Source organism: Phoenix dactylifera, chromosome 15, assembly GCF_051530095.1.
Source record: "Phoenix dactylifera cultivar Ajwa chromosome 15, Ajwa_hap1_PhDact_Kaust_v1.1, whole genome shotgun sequence".
Taxonomy (NCBI): domain Eukaryota; kingdom Viridiplantae; phylum Streptophyta; class Magnoliopsida; order Arecales; family Arecaceae; genus Phoenix; species Phoenix dactylifera.
Window position 1 is genome coordinate 7,960,434 of NC_143204.1, and position 10,107 is coordinate 7,970,540.

At 39.3% G+C, this 10,107-nt stretch overlaps 1 non-coding gene across 1 annotated transcript; it reads left to right on the forward strand.

Moving 5' to 3' along the window:
• Positions 1–2,384: 2,384 nt before the first annotated feature.
• Positions 2,385–2,490, forward strand: LOC120107041 (small nucleolar RNA R71). The gene has a single exon (XR_005509008.2). It is a non-coding gene; the product is annotated as a small nucleolar RNA R71 (small nucleolar RNA).
• Positions 2,491–10,107: the final 7,617 nt, after the last annotated feature.

The window sequence follows — 10,107 nt, forward strand, 5'->3', positions numbered from 1 at the left end:
TTCTGTAGTCAATGCATACGCGCCAACCCGTGGTTGTACGTGTTTGTATTAATTCTCCTTCCGTATTCTCAATCACAGTGATACCTGATTTCTTGGGTACCACTTGTGTCGGACTCACCCACTTACTATCAGAAATTGGATAAATGATTCCGGCATCTAATAACTTCACCACTTCTTTCTTGACTACCTCCTTCATGTTAGGATTGAGTCTTCTTTGCATTTCTCGGGTAGGCTTTGCATCATCTTCGAGATGAATTCGATGCATGCAAACAGAGGGGTCAACTCCTTTCAAATCGGCTACAGACCATCCTATGGCATGTTTATTTTCTTCTAGCACCCTCAAAAGTTTACCCTCCTGTTCAGTAGATAAGTTGGCTGCGATAATTACAGGGAGGCTATCTTCTGGTCCTAGAAAGGCATACTTAAGATTTGTTGGAAGTGGCTTTAACTCAAGTTTAGGTGGTGAATCAATGGAAGGACAAAGTGGCGCGCTAGCAATGGGAGGAAGAGGTTTAGGTCGGCTCTTCCAAGGAAGGGAACTCACAGGAGATTGATTATCAAGTAAGATGTTAACTTCTTCTATGGCCTTGTCTATATCAAAGTTGTCAATGTCAAAATGGGCCAGACATGCCTCTAAGGGGTCATCTGCTAAGATATAGGGAAGGGCTTCCTCTACAAGATTATCCATTTCGTCAATTAGGCAACACTCGTCTTCCCTCACATGTTGGTCAGCGGCATGAAATACATTCAACTTAATTTTCATGTTCCCAAATGATATATCCATTGCCCCAGTTCTACAGTTAATACAGGCATTGGCTGTAGCTAAAAAGGGACGACCAAGAATCACAGGGATTTGTTTTTTTATGTTGGGCACATGTTCCATATCAAGGACGATAAAATCTACTGGAAAATAGAATTTGTCTACCTTGACAAGAACATCTTCAATCATCCCCCGTGGTATCTTCACAGATCGATCAGCCAATTGTAAGGACACCGAGGTAGGTTTTAATTCATCTAACCCAAATTTTTCATAGACTGAATAGGGTAGAAGATTCACACTTGCCCCTAGATCTAAAAGTGCTCGATCAATGGAGTTATCTCCTATGACACAGGAAATAGTGGGAGCGCCAGGATCTTTGAATTTTGGAGGGGTGTTGTGTTGGAGAATCGAACTTACCTGTTCAGTAAGTAGGACCTTTTTAGGCACATGTGTCCTAGATTTCCGTTTTTAGGTGCAAAGATCTTTGAGAAATTTGGCATAGGAGGGAACTTGTTTGATGGCATCAAGGAGTGGGAGGTTGATTTTAACTTGTTTGAAGACCTCCATCATCTCTTCTAATGAAGTTCCCTTCTTGCCAAAGGGAGAGGGTGCATTAAGTGCTTCAGGGAATGGAGCTTTTGGAATGTGGGTTGTGGCAGATGGTGGACTAGCTGAAGAAGGTTTTGGATTTTCATGTGATACATTCTTCTCTTCTTCCTCTCCTTTCTTATTGTTAACCTCCCCAACCTTATTATCTATTATACGTCCACTCCTTAGGGTAGTCAAAGCATTAGCTTGCTCATGATTTAGTCGAGTTTCTTGAGCCACGTATTGTCCCCTAGGATTACTCATTGGTTGACTTGGAAGCTTACCTTCCTCTCGCTTGTTTAATGCATTAGCTAGTTGACCCATTTGGGATTCTAGCTTAGCAATTGATTGCGTGTGAGAGTGCAATAGTTGTGTGTTTGCCTCCAAACCTTGAAGGGCAGTCAACACCTTCTCCTCAAAGGCTGTATTTCTTTGGATTGGAGGAGGAGGATGCTGAAATTGGGTTGAGAGACGGTAGGGATGAAAATTTTGAGGGTTTTGAAAATTTTGGGAGAAGGGTTGGGAGGTATTAGAAGCTTGCTACCTCCAAGAAAAATTTGGATGATTCCGCCATCCCGGATTATATGTATTGGAAAATGGATCATTACCCGATCTGGGCTGTGTTTGGGCAGCATTGATGTGTTCTTGCACGAGTTCGGGATATTGGGGTGCTGAGGGGCACTCATGAATTGTTTGCGATGGGCTAGAACAGATAGCACACACTTGTGCTTGGGAAGAGCTAACGACATGTCCTCCTATCATTAGTTGGTCAATCTTATGGGACAATGCATCTACTTTGCTAGACAGGTCCATAGAATGACTTATTTCACAAATGGCCCCTTTTCTTTGAAAATTCGGGGATGCTTGACGAGAACATGAAGCATGGTGGAGGGAGTTTTCATTAAGATTTTCAAATAGTTGCCATGCTTCATGCTCATTTCGAAGCATGAAAGTCCCCCCGCATGCGGCATCAATCATCTGACGGTTTCGTTCAGTCAATCCGTCATAGAAACATTGCACTAGCTGCCACTTAGGTATTTGATGATGAGGGCATTTACGGATTAGGTCTCGAAATCTCTTCCAAGTTTCATGAAATTCTTCTCCCTCAGTTTGGGAGAAGCTTGTAATGGCACGTCTAAACTGGTTCGTTCTTCCTATGGAAAAGTATTTTTTAAGAAATTCTTGTTGCATTTGATCCCAAGAACGAATCGAGTTGGCTTCTAAAGAATTCAGCCATTGTTTGGCTCTATCTTTAAGGGAGAAGGGAAATAATCTAAGTTTCAGAGCATCATCAGTAAAGTTCTGAATCTTGACAGTGGTGCAAATCTCAAGGAATTCATCTAGGTGTTTATATGGGTCTTCATTGGTGAGCCCATAAAAAGATGGGAGCATTTGGATCACACTAGACTTTATTTCATATTGTACAGCTGCTACCTCAGGTAATCGAATGCAAGATGGGGAAGTGTAAATAGTGGGAGTAAAGTACTCCCTCAGAAGTTTGGGTTGTTCTTCAGCCATCTTAAAAGGTGGGGATGATCCTAATGTTTTGATCTTAGCTCGAATGTTCCTAAGGGTTCGTTCTATTTCAGGGTCAAAAGGTAATAGGTTTTGTACTCTAGAACGACTACCGTGCATACACTAGTACTCGATCAATCAAGCATGCAATAAAAGAGAAAAGCATATCAATCCTAGTCTTTGTCCTAAAATCACTAGACAGCTCCTAACTGGTTTGAAGAGGGCACCTAAGCCTCCAATCCGGTCTAATGAACCGAGTTGACCAGGTAAGCTCCCAGGTAAGTGGAGGGGTCACGATGCGTTCGCAAAGGTCCCACTTAAAACCCACTTGCCTCGAACAGATGAACTGTCTCCCTTATAGGGACAAAGCTTGCCTAGACATCAACTAAGCCACAGAGCGAAATTGGTGCAACTTTCGGTGATCTTCGTCCTATTGAGCTCGAATGTCCCTAGGAGCCAATGTCTAATTGATTTTAATTAAAGTGACACTATGTGAGATTGAGTTCACCTAAGTTGGGCAAGAGTCCGGTGATGAAATCCGGCTCTTATCTTGTTGGGGTGATTGCCCTTACTATGTGCAAATTGATTTGTGTGTGTATCAAGCATGCATTCACAATTTTGCTATAATTAAAATCAAACAATCACCACAAAATTTCAAACCAATAATTAATTTAAATAAGAAAAGTTTAGAGGTTACCAAAGGGAATTTTCCCAGCAATTTAATTTTTTTTTTAAGGCAAACCTCTACAGCATTGCTTTTCCAGCAGTTCTCCTTTTGATCATCCCAGATTTTTTTCCTCGATTCTTGATCAAATAATATATATATATAAAAAAATAAATAAAAATTAGTAAGGGAGAAAAAGAAGATAAGAAAAGTAACAATAATAGAAATTTTTTTTAAGAAATTTTTTTAATTTTTAAATAAATTTTTTTTTAATAAGAAAAATAACTATGCTAGCAATCCCCGGCGACGGCGCCAAAAATTGATCGGTTCTTTTCAATTTCAAAAATAAACCACGCAATAGCACGTATCCTGTAGGATAGTGATTACGGGTGTCGGTCTACAGGGATTGGAGAATAAGTTATTTTTCTTTTAAAAACAAATCAAGAAGAAGGATTTGCTAACTTGATTTAACTAAATTAATCTATGAGTACGAATTGAAATTTTATCAAAGTAAATAGATCTAGGGTTTGGAATCCACCACATAGCATTGCATCAAGGATTGTGTTCTTAATTTTTATCTTTTGGAGAGGCATGCAATTTTGGCTACAAGCCTTTTAAAATAAAAGCATACATAGTGTTAGGAAGATCCATCTTCGGTGTAGCATGAAGTGTCTACCTAAGTATGCTAATATAGGATGCAGCACACTTCATCTTCCTAGGCATGGATCATCTTAGACTAGTTTAGCAAATATGATTAGTAACTAGCAGGCTCAAAATTTAAATATCATGAAGAAATATTTCATTAGAAATAAGAATTTAAACAAGCTCCAAAATAATAAAAAAGTAAGAACTACAATTGCCCTGATACATTGCTAGGGCTTCATCCAGCCCTAGACTAGATGTTTAGCCGAGCATGGCTTCCGGACGACCTCCCATCTTCAAATGAAATTAGGCACCTCTCATTCTTCCCAAAATATCACAAACTCTTCTCTTTCCCCCCTCCTTTCTCCTTTTTTTATAATTTTTTTATCTCTCCCGCTCGGTTTTCTTCTTCCTTTCCTTCACCGAAACAGGGGTTCCCCTGTTCTTCAAACCGAGCTCTCCCTTCCATTGAACGCCCCCTCCCTCCTTTTATAGCCGTCCGGCGCACGCGGAGAGAGGGAAGAAGGAATCACGGCGGCTGATTCCGGGGCGTGGTGCCGGGATGCAGATCGCGGGAGAGGAGGAAGAGGGGCCGCGGGATCTGGTCGGTGATGGCGGAGAGGCCGGATTTCCGCTGCTGGGAAGAGTCGACCGCACGGGCACGGTGGGCACGCGGCTGATTGCGGCCGGCTGGAATCACGGAGGACTGGTCGCCGGCGGATTTGGTCGCGGGATCGTCGGGAGGACGCTGCGGACGGTGGGTGGCCGTGGGATCAACGGGGAGACGCCGGGATTTCGACGCGGCTTGATGGCGGAGCTGGATCTCGGCTGCGGGCTGCGTCACAGGCGGAGGACGAGGCGGAATCGACGGGAAGAAGGGGAACGGCCCGGATGCACTGCAGGGGAGGGGGGAAGAAGATGAATAGTGGCCAAGCCTTTTTTTATTATTTTTTTATTGTTATTTATTTATTTATTATGTATTATTTATTTTTTCTCTAACACTGTTCACATGAACAGTGTTTTTACGGAACACTGTTCATATGAACAGTGTTTTTACGGAACACTGTTCATATGAACAGTGTTCTCGGCATTTTAATTTATTTTTTTTTATAACACTGTTCATATGAACAGTGTTTTAACGGGACCCTGTTTATATGAACAGTGAATCGTGAATTTTTAGTTATTATTATTATAAATTTTATATGAAGGCAGATAACGAATTGGTTGGGAATTGACTTTGGGTTTGAGGTGGGTCATGATGGTTGACTTGTCCTTGAGCCCATTGTCATTTAATTCTTGCTAAGCTGCTTCAGATCGAACTCGACCAGACAAGACTAAAAACCGGACCGTGACCTAATAAAAAGGGTTAATCAAACTTTGCCCCATACATAATTAATTATAATTTTCGATCGAATCAGGACCAAAAATCCATTTAATTATAGCCTTAGCTTGATTACAACTCCATTAGGTTACCAAATCGGGTCAACACAATCTCCTCCTTATATGTTTTCATGAAAGATTATAACCAGAAGAGAGACAAATTCAGAGTCTGTTTTAAGAAAAGTATTATTTACCTCTTACCATAATTTAAATTTATTTCATTGTTTATTCAATTTCATGGTAAAACAAGTAGTTATCCGTTTAAGAACATTGATAAGTGCTGAAAAAGAATATTAAATTATAGATTAATCAACACTTATCAGAAAGATGTGAGTCAAATGAAGAATACAGAGTAGTGTGGATTCAAAAGCTTTGACTTTCAAAGACTCTCGCCATTGTCACACCACCATTCGAAGGAGATGGAAATCGATGAAAGTTATATATACCTTATCTCAATAGTCTAAGTATAGGCTAATCGCAAACACCATGTGGATTAAGCTCGACGAGATCAGAACAGGTGAGAAGCATGGGACCCTTGCTTGAAGGGTAAGAGTTTGCCTATAAAAATTACACTAAGGGTGAATCTAGGCTATGAGGTAGAACTTAGCCATAGTATGGATAACGCAAGCAGAAAGGCTAGGTCTTGGCCGTAAAGATGGTTAATAGAAGGCCGAGGTGGGTATTTAGAGATCTTAAAGACTAAAAGATATTTTTGAAGGCCGAATAGAATAGACGGCTAGTACAAGCCATGTCAGAATAAGTTGAAGCTTGATAAGACATGATTACTACTCTAATAATCATAAAATGATTGTGCTTATGTACATGCACAGTTGGAAGATGGTTGTCTATAACTATCGGAACCACCAGGAGTGGAGAACAAGCATGGGGAAACAATCATTAGAGTGGACAATTATAGTGTTTGAGGAAAGTTATTATGTATGAATATAAATAGTGGAATAAGAGTATGAGGGACCCTTTGAAAGTGAATCCTAGGTTCTTCGGTGTTAAGCATGCTGATTTTTTTTTAAAAAAAAAACATGGCTGAACCTGATCGAGTTGCCTACGTACCCCTTCATAAGGAGAATCAAGCCATATGTAGTTCTTTTTAAGAGTCAAAAATGCAGCGGAAAAATCGAATCAAACAATTTAATTCATGCATGCTTCAAGATCAAATCTAGAAATCAGCACCTTAAGAACACAAAGGATTATGTCGGAATCGTTTAAACAATTATGCTAAAACTTTCATGCATGATTAACTATCAGATCTGAAACTTAAGAACTCTATTCCAATTAATCTCCGAATATCCATCGAATGGATTCTGGAGATATCTCCGTGAGGAGCCCCAAAAGAGGGTAAAACCTCGGAGAATCGGACCTAGATCTTGACACCATAATAAATGATTAATGCTAGATTAATACCTTTTATGATGGATGAAAGTTATGGATCTGATCCTTGACTTCGCAGCCACGCACACGAATGGCCTCTACGAGTAGTACACGCGAAGTTTCTGAAGAGATCCAATCCTGCGGAAGTGCTAGCTTGCGCAGAATTTCTTGATGCTGAAATTTGATCTTTCCAACGCTATCAACTTTTGAACCACCTTCTTAGAAGAACTTGGAGGAAAGGTTTGGAGGGATTGAAGAGGACTTAGATCTCATCTAAAGACTCTTATCAGGGATCCCTAACACTAATGGCGTGATGGACTTAGAGGAGGAAGAAATCAGCTAGATTGAATGCAGAATTTTTCCATGCATGAACTAGGGTTCCTCTCTTTTCTTTTCCCTTTTTTCTTCTTCTTTTTCTCTCTTTTTTTTCTTGAATTCGACCACCAGCTGATGGAGGTCCTTTTAGTGTTGTTATCCCCTCTAACTTCATGCCAACCATCTCATATTTGTGGAGGATTTTGTGGGGTTTTGAATTTTGAATTCAAAATTCAAGTTCATGTGCCATTACATGATGAAGCTTGATCTAATCTAAACCATTCATCATGTTGCCACTTTCCTCTTTCAATTTCGAAATTTCCATGCCTCCAATCAGATTAGAGGGTCACGTGGTGATTTTGTGGTGATTAAATTCGAAATTCAACCTTAATTAGAAGTGAGATAAAGATAAAGATGACATATGCCATGAAGAGAGAGAATTTGATCTTATCCAATTCTTTTCATGAATTTATCTCTCCATTTCGACCCATCTAATGATGAAAGAGGTCTCTGATGTTGCCAAGTGTCCCATGGCACCATTAAATAAATTAAATTAATTTTTAATCATATTAAAAATTAATTTATGGCGCCATGCATGGATATGTGATAAGTGGATTTCAAGATTCGAACAGTTTCAAATCAAACCTATTTAATTTAATTAAATCCTAACAATTAGAATGATCCAATTACCATGGATTGAACCTAATCCAATTAGGTCAATCCCTAATTAAGCACAAATTTAATCTAATTTAATTTGGTCAACCTAAGTCCTCTTGATTCAGACCTAATCCAATCAGGTCAAAAATCCTAATTGAGCCCAGAATTGAATCTAATTCAATTTGGCTCATCTTTAGTCTAATTACTCAATCCAATTGAGTTCATTAGCAATCTAATTACTAATTAATCCTCCGATAATTACTTTAATTATTTTATAAGATAATTTGCCAATCGAATTGACCAAATTATCCCTGAATGATTCTTAATCATTCATCAGCCTTCTTAATCAATCAGGAATCTTCTATGCGTGTGACCTCATAGGTTCGAACCTAAGTCGGTAGTATAGGAATAACTTCCTACACTAATCGATGTGACCATCTAGCAATGGTACCCAACGTCCGGATAGGCCGAATATATGCGAAGCAAATATTCTGGAATCCTGAACTATGGTTACTATATAATTCAATCCCTTTGACTCCTAATGCCAGGATGACTTAGAGCTCACTGTCAACCCTATAATTAGTACATCCATTATATGATTAACTTTAGATATCCGGTGACTCCTCACTGGGATTACCCTGGCCAAGGTTTTGCTAAATTAATCACAAGACATTATTTCAGGAGGGGTCAATTTCATCTCGACTCACAACTGACTACGCAAGTACTTAACTGCACCTAGTGACCTTCTGTCACTGAATTAGAAATTCAGGTAGTCCGGTACCAAAGTACAATGAGTTGCTTGCTAGTCACATGTTGCGGTCTCAGGTCAGAGGGCCAAACTTATACCCATATTCACTCGGAACATCTCTTGATAGTAGAGCATTCCGGAATTGGTCACGTTCAGTGAAATGTACTCCTACACTTCACCTGTGTGGCATACCAGTGTCTCCACACTCCTTGGTTAAGAGGAAAACCAACGTATATGTCACACAACGACCTAATCTCGATAATGCTGTCGTCCTTGTAACAACATATCATTTGGTCGTGAACTAGTTTAAGGACTCGAAGATAAATCCTACTTTATCATTAATAAGTCCTAAGGACTTCATCATATAAGAGTTTATTTGAAGATGTAAAATGATGAATAATGCCAAAAAAAAGATTTTATTGATTTGTCAATTCATTTACAAAATTCAATCATCAACATGCTGACGATTGACATTTAGGATACAATTCCCAACACCCTTCTACAATTCAATCAATCCAGTCTATTTATCTTATCTCTACTTACCTTTTATCCTAGGTATAGGTGTAACTTATTTATTCTACTGTAGCTTTGCACTACACCCCTTACCAGAGTTCCGTGCTACACCCCTTACCATAACTCCATGCTACATCTTTACCATAGCCTCGTGCTACAACCTTTTTGAAAGGGAAGAGCTGGTTTTTGCATGCATGTATATATATATATTAAAACACAGCGGAAAGATAGAATTAAACTATTTAATTCTAAGCATGCAAGAGATCATATCTCGAAATAAACAAGTCCAGAAACTTTAAACAATATTATGTAAAACAACTTGGGCATGATTAATTACATGATCTAAAAATTCTGCCCTAATCAAGTTCTAAACCTAACTAAGAATGAAGAAGAGATTGGATCTCTTACCTTTCGAATGTGAAGACTCTGTGGATCTATATCTCGCAGCCGCACACGTGTCCGACCTCTATGGATCGTCCATGCAAAGCTCCGGGTTGATCTGATTCCGCGGAAGTGCTAGCTTGCGCAGAACCCTGCTGTGGCTGAAATCTTTTTTTGATCAACCTTTGATTGGATCAAGACAAGAGGTGAATTGAGGATGAAGAGGAGGAGAAGAGCTTTCTAATTTTCATAAGATCAGAGATTTCTTTTTGATGTCCTAAAGGAATAACTATTAAACCCTATGGGTGAGAATGAAAAAGGAAATGAAGAGAGTCGTGGGGGCTGATTTCAATCTAATTGAAATCTCAACAAGATACCTTATTAATTCATGCCATTTTCTGAAGTCCTTTTATGCTTGGGCATATGAGAGGATGAAGCAAAATGCTAAGATCAAATCCCAAAAGATTGATCATATCCTTTGATCAAATCTCAAGTGACCAAATCTTCTTCATACCACCTCATTAGGTTAGTTCACAATTTAGTAAATTCGGCACACAA